The sequence below is a fragment of the Suncus etruscus genome, chromosome 11 (genome assembly GCF_024139225.1).
Source record: "Suncus etruscus isolate mSunEtr1 chromosome 11, mSunEtr1.pri.cur, whole genome shotgun sequence".
Taxonomy (NCBI): Eukaryota; Metazoa; Chordata; class Mammalia; order Eulipotyphla; family Soricidae; genus Suncus; species Suncus etruscus.
Genome location: NC_064858.1, coordinates 80,148,259 through 80,158,055, shown reverse-complemented (window position 1 = coordinate 80,158,055; position 9,797 = coordinate 80,148,259). Strand labels below are relative to the sequence as shown.

Genomic DNA, 9,797 nt, shown 5'->3' with positions numbered 1-9,797 from the left:
GTAGTAGTAATTCCTGAGCACTACTCAGAATGTTTTCCCCTTTCCCTACTCCTTTTCTTTGATTACTGTTATGGCAGTGACTGCTGTCAAACACACCTTGTTGTGGTACTCACAGTAGTAGCATAATTGGTTGCTGTGGGAAGGAGGTAGCAAACTTTTTTTGTGTGTGCCTCTGGGGTTTTATTCAGAATGAATGGTGCCAGGGATTGAACTGACAGTCTCAGCACAAGACCATTTTGAGTTATGTCCTAGTCCTCATGAGAAAATTTTTTGTTTTTTTTGGTTTTTGGGTCACACCCGGCATTGCTCAGGGGTTACTCCTGGCTGTCTGCTCAGAAATAGCTCCTGGCAGGCACGGGGGACCATATGGGACACCGGGATTCGAACCAACCATCTTTGGTCCTGGATCGGCTGTTTGCAAGGCAAATGCCGCTGTGCTATCTCTCCGGGCCCATCTCATGAGAAATTTTTACAAAAAAAAAAAAAAAATCTTCACAGTCCATCTCCTTTTCAGGGTTTAACTCATAGTTCAACATCACTCCTCTCAGAGAGTAAAGCTTCCCTGCTCCTAATCACTTTCTTTCTCATTACCATGATGTACTTTCCACTAACTAAAAAAAAAATTTTCTTATACTATCTTACTAACCACTAACGTATAAATTCTATAGCCTGGAGTGACAGTACAGCAGGTAAGGTGCTTGCCTTGCATGTGGCCAGCCCAGGCTTGATCCCTGCCATTCCACATGGTCCTCAGAGAGCTGCCAGGAATAATTCTGAATGAACAATCAGGAGTAGACCCTGAGCTTTTTTGCTGGGTGTGCCTCCCCACCCAGACAAAAGAATAAATTCTACTGGATTAGGGACCTGGTTGTCTGCTCCTCTTCACATGCAGAGAATAGTGCTTTGAATATTGTATGTGCAAATAGTTAACTATTATATAATATATACTATTATATATTATATATTCTTTCTGAGTCATTATAGTGCTTCAGCAGTACTTGTATGTGTTTGTATAAGTATATGTGTGTATATATGTATATATATATATATATATATATATAATTTCCTTTGACCATTACAACTAGGAATTAAATGGGATAGCCAGCCCCACTGAAAAGACTCGGCGAAGTATCTCACCCAAGTCCACAGCTAATAAAAGGCAAGTTGGGACTGTTGCTTCCTTTTTCCAGTACTAGGGTTAAGTTATTAAGTCAATGATAACTCAAAAAAGAAACAACCTACCTACATTTTTTAAAATTTTTAAACATTTAAAAATTTTTTTTAACATTTTTTTAAAACGTTGGGGCAGGAGGGATAGCACAGCGGTAGGTAGGGCGTTTGCCTTGCATGTGGCAGACCCGGGAGGGACCTGACTCGATTCCTGTCATCCCATATGGTCCCCCAGCCTGTCAGGGGCAATTTCTAAGTGCAGAGCCAGGAGTAACCCCTGATCGCTACAGGGTGTGGCCCAAAAACCAACCAACCAATCAATCAATCAAGTTAAAAAAAAAAGTTGTCAAGTCCTGTTGAGCAACTCTTACTGTCCCCATTCCTCCTCTGTCCCCCTTTGTGCATCTCAACTTTCCCCTCCTGCCCCTTGTCCCCAAGAGGAGAGATTATCATCCCAGTGATGCTACAGCACAAGAAGAAAGCCGTAAAGTACACTTGTTTAGAATCCTGAGTCTCCCCATCGCCGCACCCCCAAACCTGTGCATCTTTCACGGTTTCCCGTCCCAATTCCAGATTTTAAAAAAGTAACTTTATTAGGGCCGGAGAGATAACATGGAGGTAGGGCGTTTGCCTTGCATGCATAAGGACGGTGGTTCGAATCCCGACATCCCATATGTCCACCAATGCCTACCAGGAGTGATTTCTGAGCACAGAGCCAGGAGTAACCCCTGATCGCTGCCGGGTGTGACCCCCAAACCCTTTCTAAAAAAGTAACTTTATTGAAGTCTAACTGTCACTTTCTCCAGCAACCTGTCCTGGTTGCAAAGGGCTCATCTTCTCTCATCACTTCCTTCACCTTTGGGGAATCCTAACAAACACAGGCTCTTCCCTTCCTTTTCCTCCTACGTCCCCGCAGACGAACACGCGTGACCCGACCCGACGGCCACAGGAGGCCCCTGGCCCGGCCCCCTGGTTGAACGTCTGGGTCTGGCCGGCCGGCCGCTTCTCCTCGCTTTCCCGGAGCCCCGCCCCTCGGCCCCTGTCCAACGCCGGCCCGAAGATCTCGCCCTTCCTCACCCCCCAGCCCGCCCCCAAGTCTCGCGAGAGGTGGAAGCGCCCGGCCGGACGAGAGGAAAGTCTCGGCTCCGCGGAGGGGGGGAAAAGAAGGAGCTGGAGACAGCTTGTGGGATCGAGCGCGGGCGGGCGGGAGGCGACGGAGCTACCAGCGGGTGAGTCCTGTTCACAGGAAACTAAGTCCATGACCCGGCGGGAGTCTCCCCTTCCACTCTAGCCGGTCCCCGCGTCCCCAGGCCAAGGGTCTCCCCCTCCCGAGTCCGTGTTGGACGGGGGCGCTGAGGCGGTGGCTGGGCCCGGACTGAGGAAGAAGGGGGTGGGGCTTGGACTCCCGCAGGCCAATGAGAGAGCGTGGGGCTGTGATGGGCAACGCGGGCCGCCAATAGGAGAGCGCCTTTGCCTCCGCGCAGGGCCCGCCCCTCTCCTCTCTTCTCCCTCCCTCCCTCCCGCCTCCTTCCTTTGCAGAAAGGCGGGGCCTGAGGTTGAAGTGTGTGGGAGCACTTGGGGTAAGTTGCCCCGGAGAGGGGGGGTGCACAGGGCGTGGCATGGAAAGGGGAGTTGGAATCCTGGGGGAATGCAAGCCATTGGAGTGTGTTGGAATGGAATGGGAGCAAGGGAGGGGGTGCCAAAACTGTTGGGGGCTGCTCCCAAAGTAGAGGGACTTTGCAAGGAAGAGGCCAGGAGGAGATGAAATCGTGGCACTGGGTTTGGCTGGAAATGGGGTTGGGGGTGTAAATCCTTGGCATGGCAAGCGTCATGGTTCTTGGAGTTCTGTCCAGACTCTCAGGCCCATGATGCCAGAGAGAAAGTATGGATTTGGAGAAAAATTCACTAACTACTTGAGGAAGATTGCATGGAGCTGGGGTTAGGAACTCCCCCCAAGACATTCCTTGTTGGAAGGTGGAGGAGTTAGGGAGATTGGTTTTTCAGGTTCAGCTCCCAAAGGGGGTTCAGTGATCCAGGTCTGTAGGCCAAGTATCCGAAGCAGCTTGGAATCCTGCTTTAAGGGCTTTGGGAAGAGGATATGGCACCCGGGCCAGTGACCAAGTTGGCCAGAATGCGGGGGTCGGAGTCTAGAAGGAGAACATCAGGATATTTTCTCAGCCTTCCCACTCTTGTTTTTTTCTGTTTTCTTCCTCTCTTCCCACACTTCACTTCTTTGGGGATGGGGGCCTGGGACTCGATCTAAGTGGGGAGCCCCAAAGGGAGTTGTATGTTGCCCTGAATTGCTTGTTATGTTCTCCGCTCAAGACTCGGGTGTTTACTACCCAGGACTCCTCCTTCCCAGACTCCCGCGTTGCAACTTTGCTAACTTTGAAAGTTTGTTTTCCACCCAACAGTGGGTGTTTGCGTATCTCTGAGGGTTGTGCTAGAATACCTGTAGGTTTGTGGTGGTGTGAGGAGTTTTCTTGTCAAGTTCACTGGGCTCTGATGTCTAAAATCTTTGCTGAATTGTAAGTACTATTTGGTAGCAACTTTCGTCTTCAAAGGCATTCAAAGAGCTGAAATAAATGTGAAACCCAAGTTTCTGTTACATGTCTTGCCCACTCATTTTATTTTATTTTTTTTTGAAGAGTTGTTAACTGGATGGTTGCAGTTAATTTTATTTGATTTTTGTTAAATGCTGTCAGTAAAATAGACACGCATTTCAGAAAAGTGGAAAAAAATTCCTTCCTGTTCAGACTGGGAAGCTAAAGATGTGTCATAATATATTAGAGCAAGGGTTGTGGAAATCAAAGACAATTTGTACTTAAACATGGAGGCTATAAGGTAAGTGGACACTATTGCGAAATATAACATGTCTGTAAGAAAAGACGTTAAAAGCAAAGTTTGGCAGCTAAGTAGTCTTACCAGTTTGTTCTTAATTCTGTACAGAAAAGGAACAAGCCTTTGCCCTTTGTTTGAGAGTTGTATATTAAGATTGAACTAAAAACAGCCAATTGATAACTTATTTGCTGTTGCAGAGACTTGTCTTTTGTGTTCCTTCTCTTCCTTTTAGAAGTAAGATAATGTCTAAAAAAACCCAAAAAACTAAAGCTGTTATATGGTGAGAAATCAGGGTTGTTACTTTGGATTAACTTTTGAGTTTTAGCAACTATTTGGAAGTTTCCTTACAGGAAACTTCCAGGAAGCTGCACCTGTAGCACATTGAGACCACTTAATTATTGAACTTTAGCATTGAAGACTGAATTAATTGGGTTCTGGTATTTTAAGTTCAAAGCATTTCTATTAAATCATTAGATATTTTTCACAGCACAATAAATGTCTAGTAAGAGAGTAAAGTCCATTATTGTATTTGTCCATCTTATAATTTGTCATAGCTTTGACCTGTCTGCTATTAAATGCAAGATTTTATTTTATTTTATTTGTTAGTGTTAACACCTAGTAGAAAGCTAGAGCATAGCTCTGCTCATCTTTAAATTTGTGGATCAAGGCTTGGAGAGATGGTGCAGTTGCCTGGCACACAGTTGACCAGGGTTGAATCCCTGGGATCCCATATGATCCCCTGAGCACAGCCAGGAGTGATCCTTGAGCACAAAACCAAAAGTAAGCCAGAAGCAAAGCTGGGTATGCCTCCCCCGCAAAAAATAACCAAAAACAAAAACCCAATAACAACAACCTGTGGATCAAAGTTTTCATTCTGTGGTGATTTCAATATTATAATTGGAGGGGAGGTGTTGGGATGTGTTCAGGGATCACTCATGATAGTCCCAGGGGACTGTATGTGGTACTAAAGATCAGACCTTTGTTGACTGCAAAATAAACACCTTGCTCACTGTCCTATTTACTTGGCCCCTCAATATTGTGATTTTTTTCGTTTCTCTTTTTTGGACTACACCTGGCTGTGCTTAGGGCTTAATTTTAATTCTTAATTTTTTTTGGGGGGGGGGAGTACACCTGGTGGTGCTCAGGGCTTATTCCTGGCTCTACACTCAAGAACCATTTTTTTAAATTAAAAACCATTTATTTATTTACTTATTCCTTTATTTTGGTTTTGGGGCCACACCTGGCAGTGCTCAGGGATTACTCCTGACTCTGCGCTCAGAAATGCTCCTGGCAAGCTCAAGGAACCATATGGGATGCTGGAGTTTGAACCCAAGACTGTCCTGGGTTGACCAAGTGCAAGACCCTACTGTTGTGCTATCCCTCTGGTCCCTCAAGAATCATTCTTGGGCCCGGAGAGATAGCACAGCAGCGTTTGCCTTGCAAGCAGCCAATCCAGGACCTAAGGTGGTTGGTTCGAATCCCAGTGTCCCATATGGTCCCCGGTGCCTGCCAGGAGCTATTTCTGAGCAGACAGTCAGGAGCAGTGGTCCTCAAACTTTTTAAACAGGGGCCAGTTCACTGTCCCTCAGACCATTGAAGGACCGGATTATAGTGAAAATAAAAACTATGAACAAATTCCTATGCACACTGCATATATCTTACTTTGAAGTGAAGAAACAAAACGGGAACAAATACAATATGTGGCCCGTGGGCCATAGTTTGAAGACCCCTGTGCCAGGAGTAACCCCTGAACACCGCCGGGTGTGGCCCCCCCCCAAAAAAAAGAATAATTCTTGACGTTGCTCAGTGTGAAGATATACTATATGAGGTGCCAGATATTAAATCCAAGTCGACTGCAAGGCAAGCTCCTTATGTTCTATACTATCACTTTGGCCCCAACTCTTCTCTTCTACCAGCCTCAAAGAACCTTAATGGGATGATGGAGATTTAACTCAGTCAGCCACATGCAAGGCAAGTGCCTTATCCTCTGTATTATTTTTCCAGTCCTATATGTTGTAAGTTTTAAACTTTTGTGGGTTTTTTTTTTGGCCATATCTGGCCTGTACTCAGGGCTTACTCCTGGCTCTGTGGGATGCCAGGGATCAAACGCAGGTTGGACATGTGTAAAGCAAGTACCAGTACTATCTCTGTACTATCTAGTCCCAATTTTAAACATTTTTTGTCATGAAAAAAAATTTTTTTGTTTTTGGGCCACACCCAGCGATGCTCAGGAGTTACTCCTGGCTGTCTGCTCAGAAATAGCTCCTGGCAGGCATGGGGGACCATATGGGACACCGGGATTCGAACCAACCACCTTTGGTCCTGGATTGGCTGCTTGCAAGGCAAACACCACTGTGCTATCTCTCCGGGCCCAAATTTATTTTTTTTATGAATGCCAGAGGATTGAACCCTGGATCCGTCCTAGGTTTGCCACATACAAGGCAAATGCCCTACCGCTATGCCATTGCTCTGGCGTCCCTGTCATGAATTTTTAAGTGCTAATGACTATACTATAACTTTACAATAGTATACATTTTTGTTTTGTTTTGTTTGGGGGCCACACCCAGCAGTGCTCGAGTTACTCCTGGTTCTGCACTCAGAAATTATTCCTGGCAAGCTCAGAGAACCATATGGGATGCCAGGGATTGAACCTGGGTCCATCCAGGCTCAGCAGCGTGCAAGGCAAATACCCTATCACTGTGCTGTCACTTCGACCCTATAGTATACATTCTATTACTGTATCTTGTTTGGTTTCCTCTCCCTACTTCTAGTTTAAAATGAAGATTGTTTCTCAACCAACCCTTAAGCTACTACTTTACCTCAAATATAGTTCCTGGCTCTGCCTGAACACAGCTGTTCTGAAGTTCTAACAAGTTACTGTTTTGTTTTGGGATCATACCCAGCAGCGCTCAGGGGTTACTCCTGGCTCTATGCTCAGAAATTGCTCCTGACAGGTGCGGGGGACCATATAGAATGCCAAGATTCGAACCACCATCCTTCTGCATGCAAGGCAAATGCCCTACCTCCATGCTATCTCTTCGGCTCCAAGTTACTGTTTTGTACATGTCAAGACTGAGTTTTCCTAAGCTGCAGTTGGAGGGGATTCAGTGATACAGCCTATCCCCATCAGATAAGGAGGAGCCATCTCCTTGCAAGGAAGTTTGAGATGGAGCATTGAGATGTCTAATAAACACAGCTCTTTTTTTGAGACCAGTTGGCAGGCTTGTCTATAATTGTCCCTTAATCCCTTGATAAAGGCACTAAAGTTAAGATATAGATGTTCTTTTGAGAAAAACAAATGCCGAACTCGTTATAAAAGGAAAACCATTAATTTTGCTGAGGCCAGGATAACAATTCAAAGGTCTTGAGTTTATGCTTTGTATGCAAGAGGCCCAGTTAGACCCATGGTACCACAAGGTCTTTAGAACACTGCCAGGAGCTACCTCCCTTCACTCTCCAAAGATCTGAGAATAGTCCCTGAGTACTTGTGTATATGACAATCTCCCCCTTCCCCAATAAAAGATTTTAAAAATACTGTTTTTCTGGAAAAACATTTTTTGTTTGTTTGTTTTTGGGCCACACCCAGCAGTGCTCAAGAGTTACTCCTGGCTCTGAACTCAGAAATCGTTCCTGGCAGGCTTGAGGGACCATAGGGGATTCCAGGGATTGAACCCAGGTCTGACTTGGGTCAGCCGTATGTAAGGCAAACATCCTATTGCTGTGCTATCACTCCAGTCCCTCTCTGAAAAATTTTAAACTATGTTTTGTTTTTTGCTGTTGTTTGGTTTTTGGGCCACATCCTGTGGCACTTCTATCTCTGCACTTAGAAATTACTCCTGGCAGGCTAGGGACAATTATAGAACACTGGGGATCAAACCTGGGTGGCCATATTAAAGGCAAACACCCTTCCCATTGTACTGTCGCTCTGGCCCCTAAATTATGATTTTAGAGTCATTTTTAGAAGCATGTTAGGGGCTAAAGAGATAGTATAGAGGGGAAAAGTTTGCCTTCACATAGCCAATCTGGGTTCAGGCTGTAGAGTACCACCAGAAGTGATCCCTGAGCACATAGCTGGGAACAAGTCCTGAGAACCACTGAGTATGACCCCAAACCCAAAAAGGGAGATAAAAACATCCTTTATAGAGCCCGGAGAGATAGCACAGCGGCGTTTGCCTTGCAAGCAGCCAATCCAGGACCAAAGGTGGTTGGTTCGAATCCCGGTGTCCCATATGGTCCCCCGTGCCTGCCAGGAGCTACTTCTGAGCAGACAGCCAGGAGTAACCCCTGAGCACCGCCAGGTGTGGCCCAAAAACCAAAAAAAAAAAAAAAAACCAAAAAAAAAAAACAACATCCTTTATAAAAGTCAAAACTAAATATTTTTTAGTTTTATTAGTTAATTGTGCAGTGTTTAAATATATTTATTGTTTTGGGCCGGAGAGATAGCTTGGAGGGTAAGGCGTTTGCCTTGCATATGGAAGGATGGTGGTTTGAATCCTGGCATCCCCTATGGTCTTCCCAGCTTGCCAGGAGCAATTTCTGAGAATTGAGCCATGAGTAACCCCTGAGCGCTGCCTGGTGTGATCCAAAAACAAACAAACAAACAAACAAACAAAATATATATATATATATATATATTGTTTTTATAGAACATACATTTTAAGCATATTATTTGGGGGTTGTCCTTTGCAGTGGTTCTGGGGACCTCCAGGACTCTACCTGGTACTTCTCAGGAGATCATGTGGTACCAGGGATTGAACTTGAAGCCATAGGATCTCATATCCTGAGATATCTCCCCAGCTTCCGGGTAATGCTCATTGCTAGTACCCTACTAGCAATTCTTGGCCAACTGGTGTTAGTTCAGTGCAAGAGTTGGAGAATGCGAGGCTTTCCAGGTCCTTCAGTGCTGGGGTACATGGGCCACACTGACAGTGCTAAGGGCCCGAGGGCCATACTTGGCAGTTTGGGGGAACCTCCGGGGCTATACCTGATGATGCTCAGGAGGCTATGTGATACTAGGAATTGAACACAGGACTGGCATGTTCTAGGTATTCTAACTGCTATACTATCTCCAAGCTCCCAGTGTCTCACCTCTTTTTTTGGTGGTTGTGGGGGGAGGCGGATGGAAATTACACTAGACCACTTTTAGTGCTGCTCAAGAGAACTTATGTGTGGGATGTAAGTATTGAAGCAGGGTTAGTTGCATACAAAACAGGCACCTTATTCCCTGTACTCTCTCTAGCCCTGCATTTCAGTTTGAAGTATTATCTTCCCCTAAAGAGCCCTCTTTGGGGATCAGGTATATTCATTAAGTTTTATTTCAATATTTTGAGTATTTTTGTGAAAATGCATATTTAGAATATTTGATGGGTAATAATACTTTTTGTTGTGTTTTGTTTGGGGGCCACAACTGACAGTGCTTAGAGTTTATTCCTGTCTATACTCAGGAATTAATTCTGGCTGTGCCTAGGGGACCATATGGGAAGCCAGGATTCAAACCTGGGTTGACTGCATATAAGGCAAATACCCTCTGCTTGTATTATCACCCTGGACCCTATGATGACTGATCTTTTTTGTTTTTGATTTTGAACCACACCTTTAGATGTTCAGGGTTAACTCCTGGCTCTGCACACAGGAATCACTCCTATAAGGCTTAGATGACCACATAAGATTCAAGGGATCGAACCTGGGTCAGCTTCCTGCAAGGCAAATAGCTGAATTGTTCTGCTATCTTTCTAGTCCTGTACCCCTGTTTTATTACTAGAGGTCTACTTTTAGAACATTCTTTG

The 9,797-nt window shown here is 45.3% G+C and overlaps 1 protein-coding gene across 1 annotated transcript in view; it reads left to right on the top strand.

Moving 5' to 3' along the window:
* The first annotated feature begins 2,291 nt into the window (after positions 1 to 2,291).
* The window catches only part of ATF7 (activating transcription factor 7), a 135,322-nt gene continuing 127,816 nt past the window's right edge, over positions 2,292 to 9,797 (top strand). The window contains exon 1 of the mRNA XM_049783652.1: positions 2,292 to 2,399. The gene's annotated coding sequence lies outside the window, so the exon portion shown is untranslated. The remainder of the gene's footprint in view (positions 2,400 to 9,797) is intronic.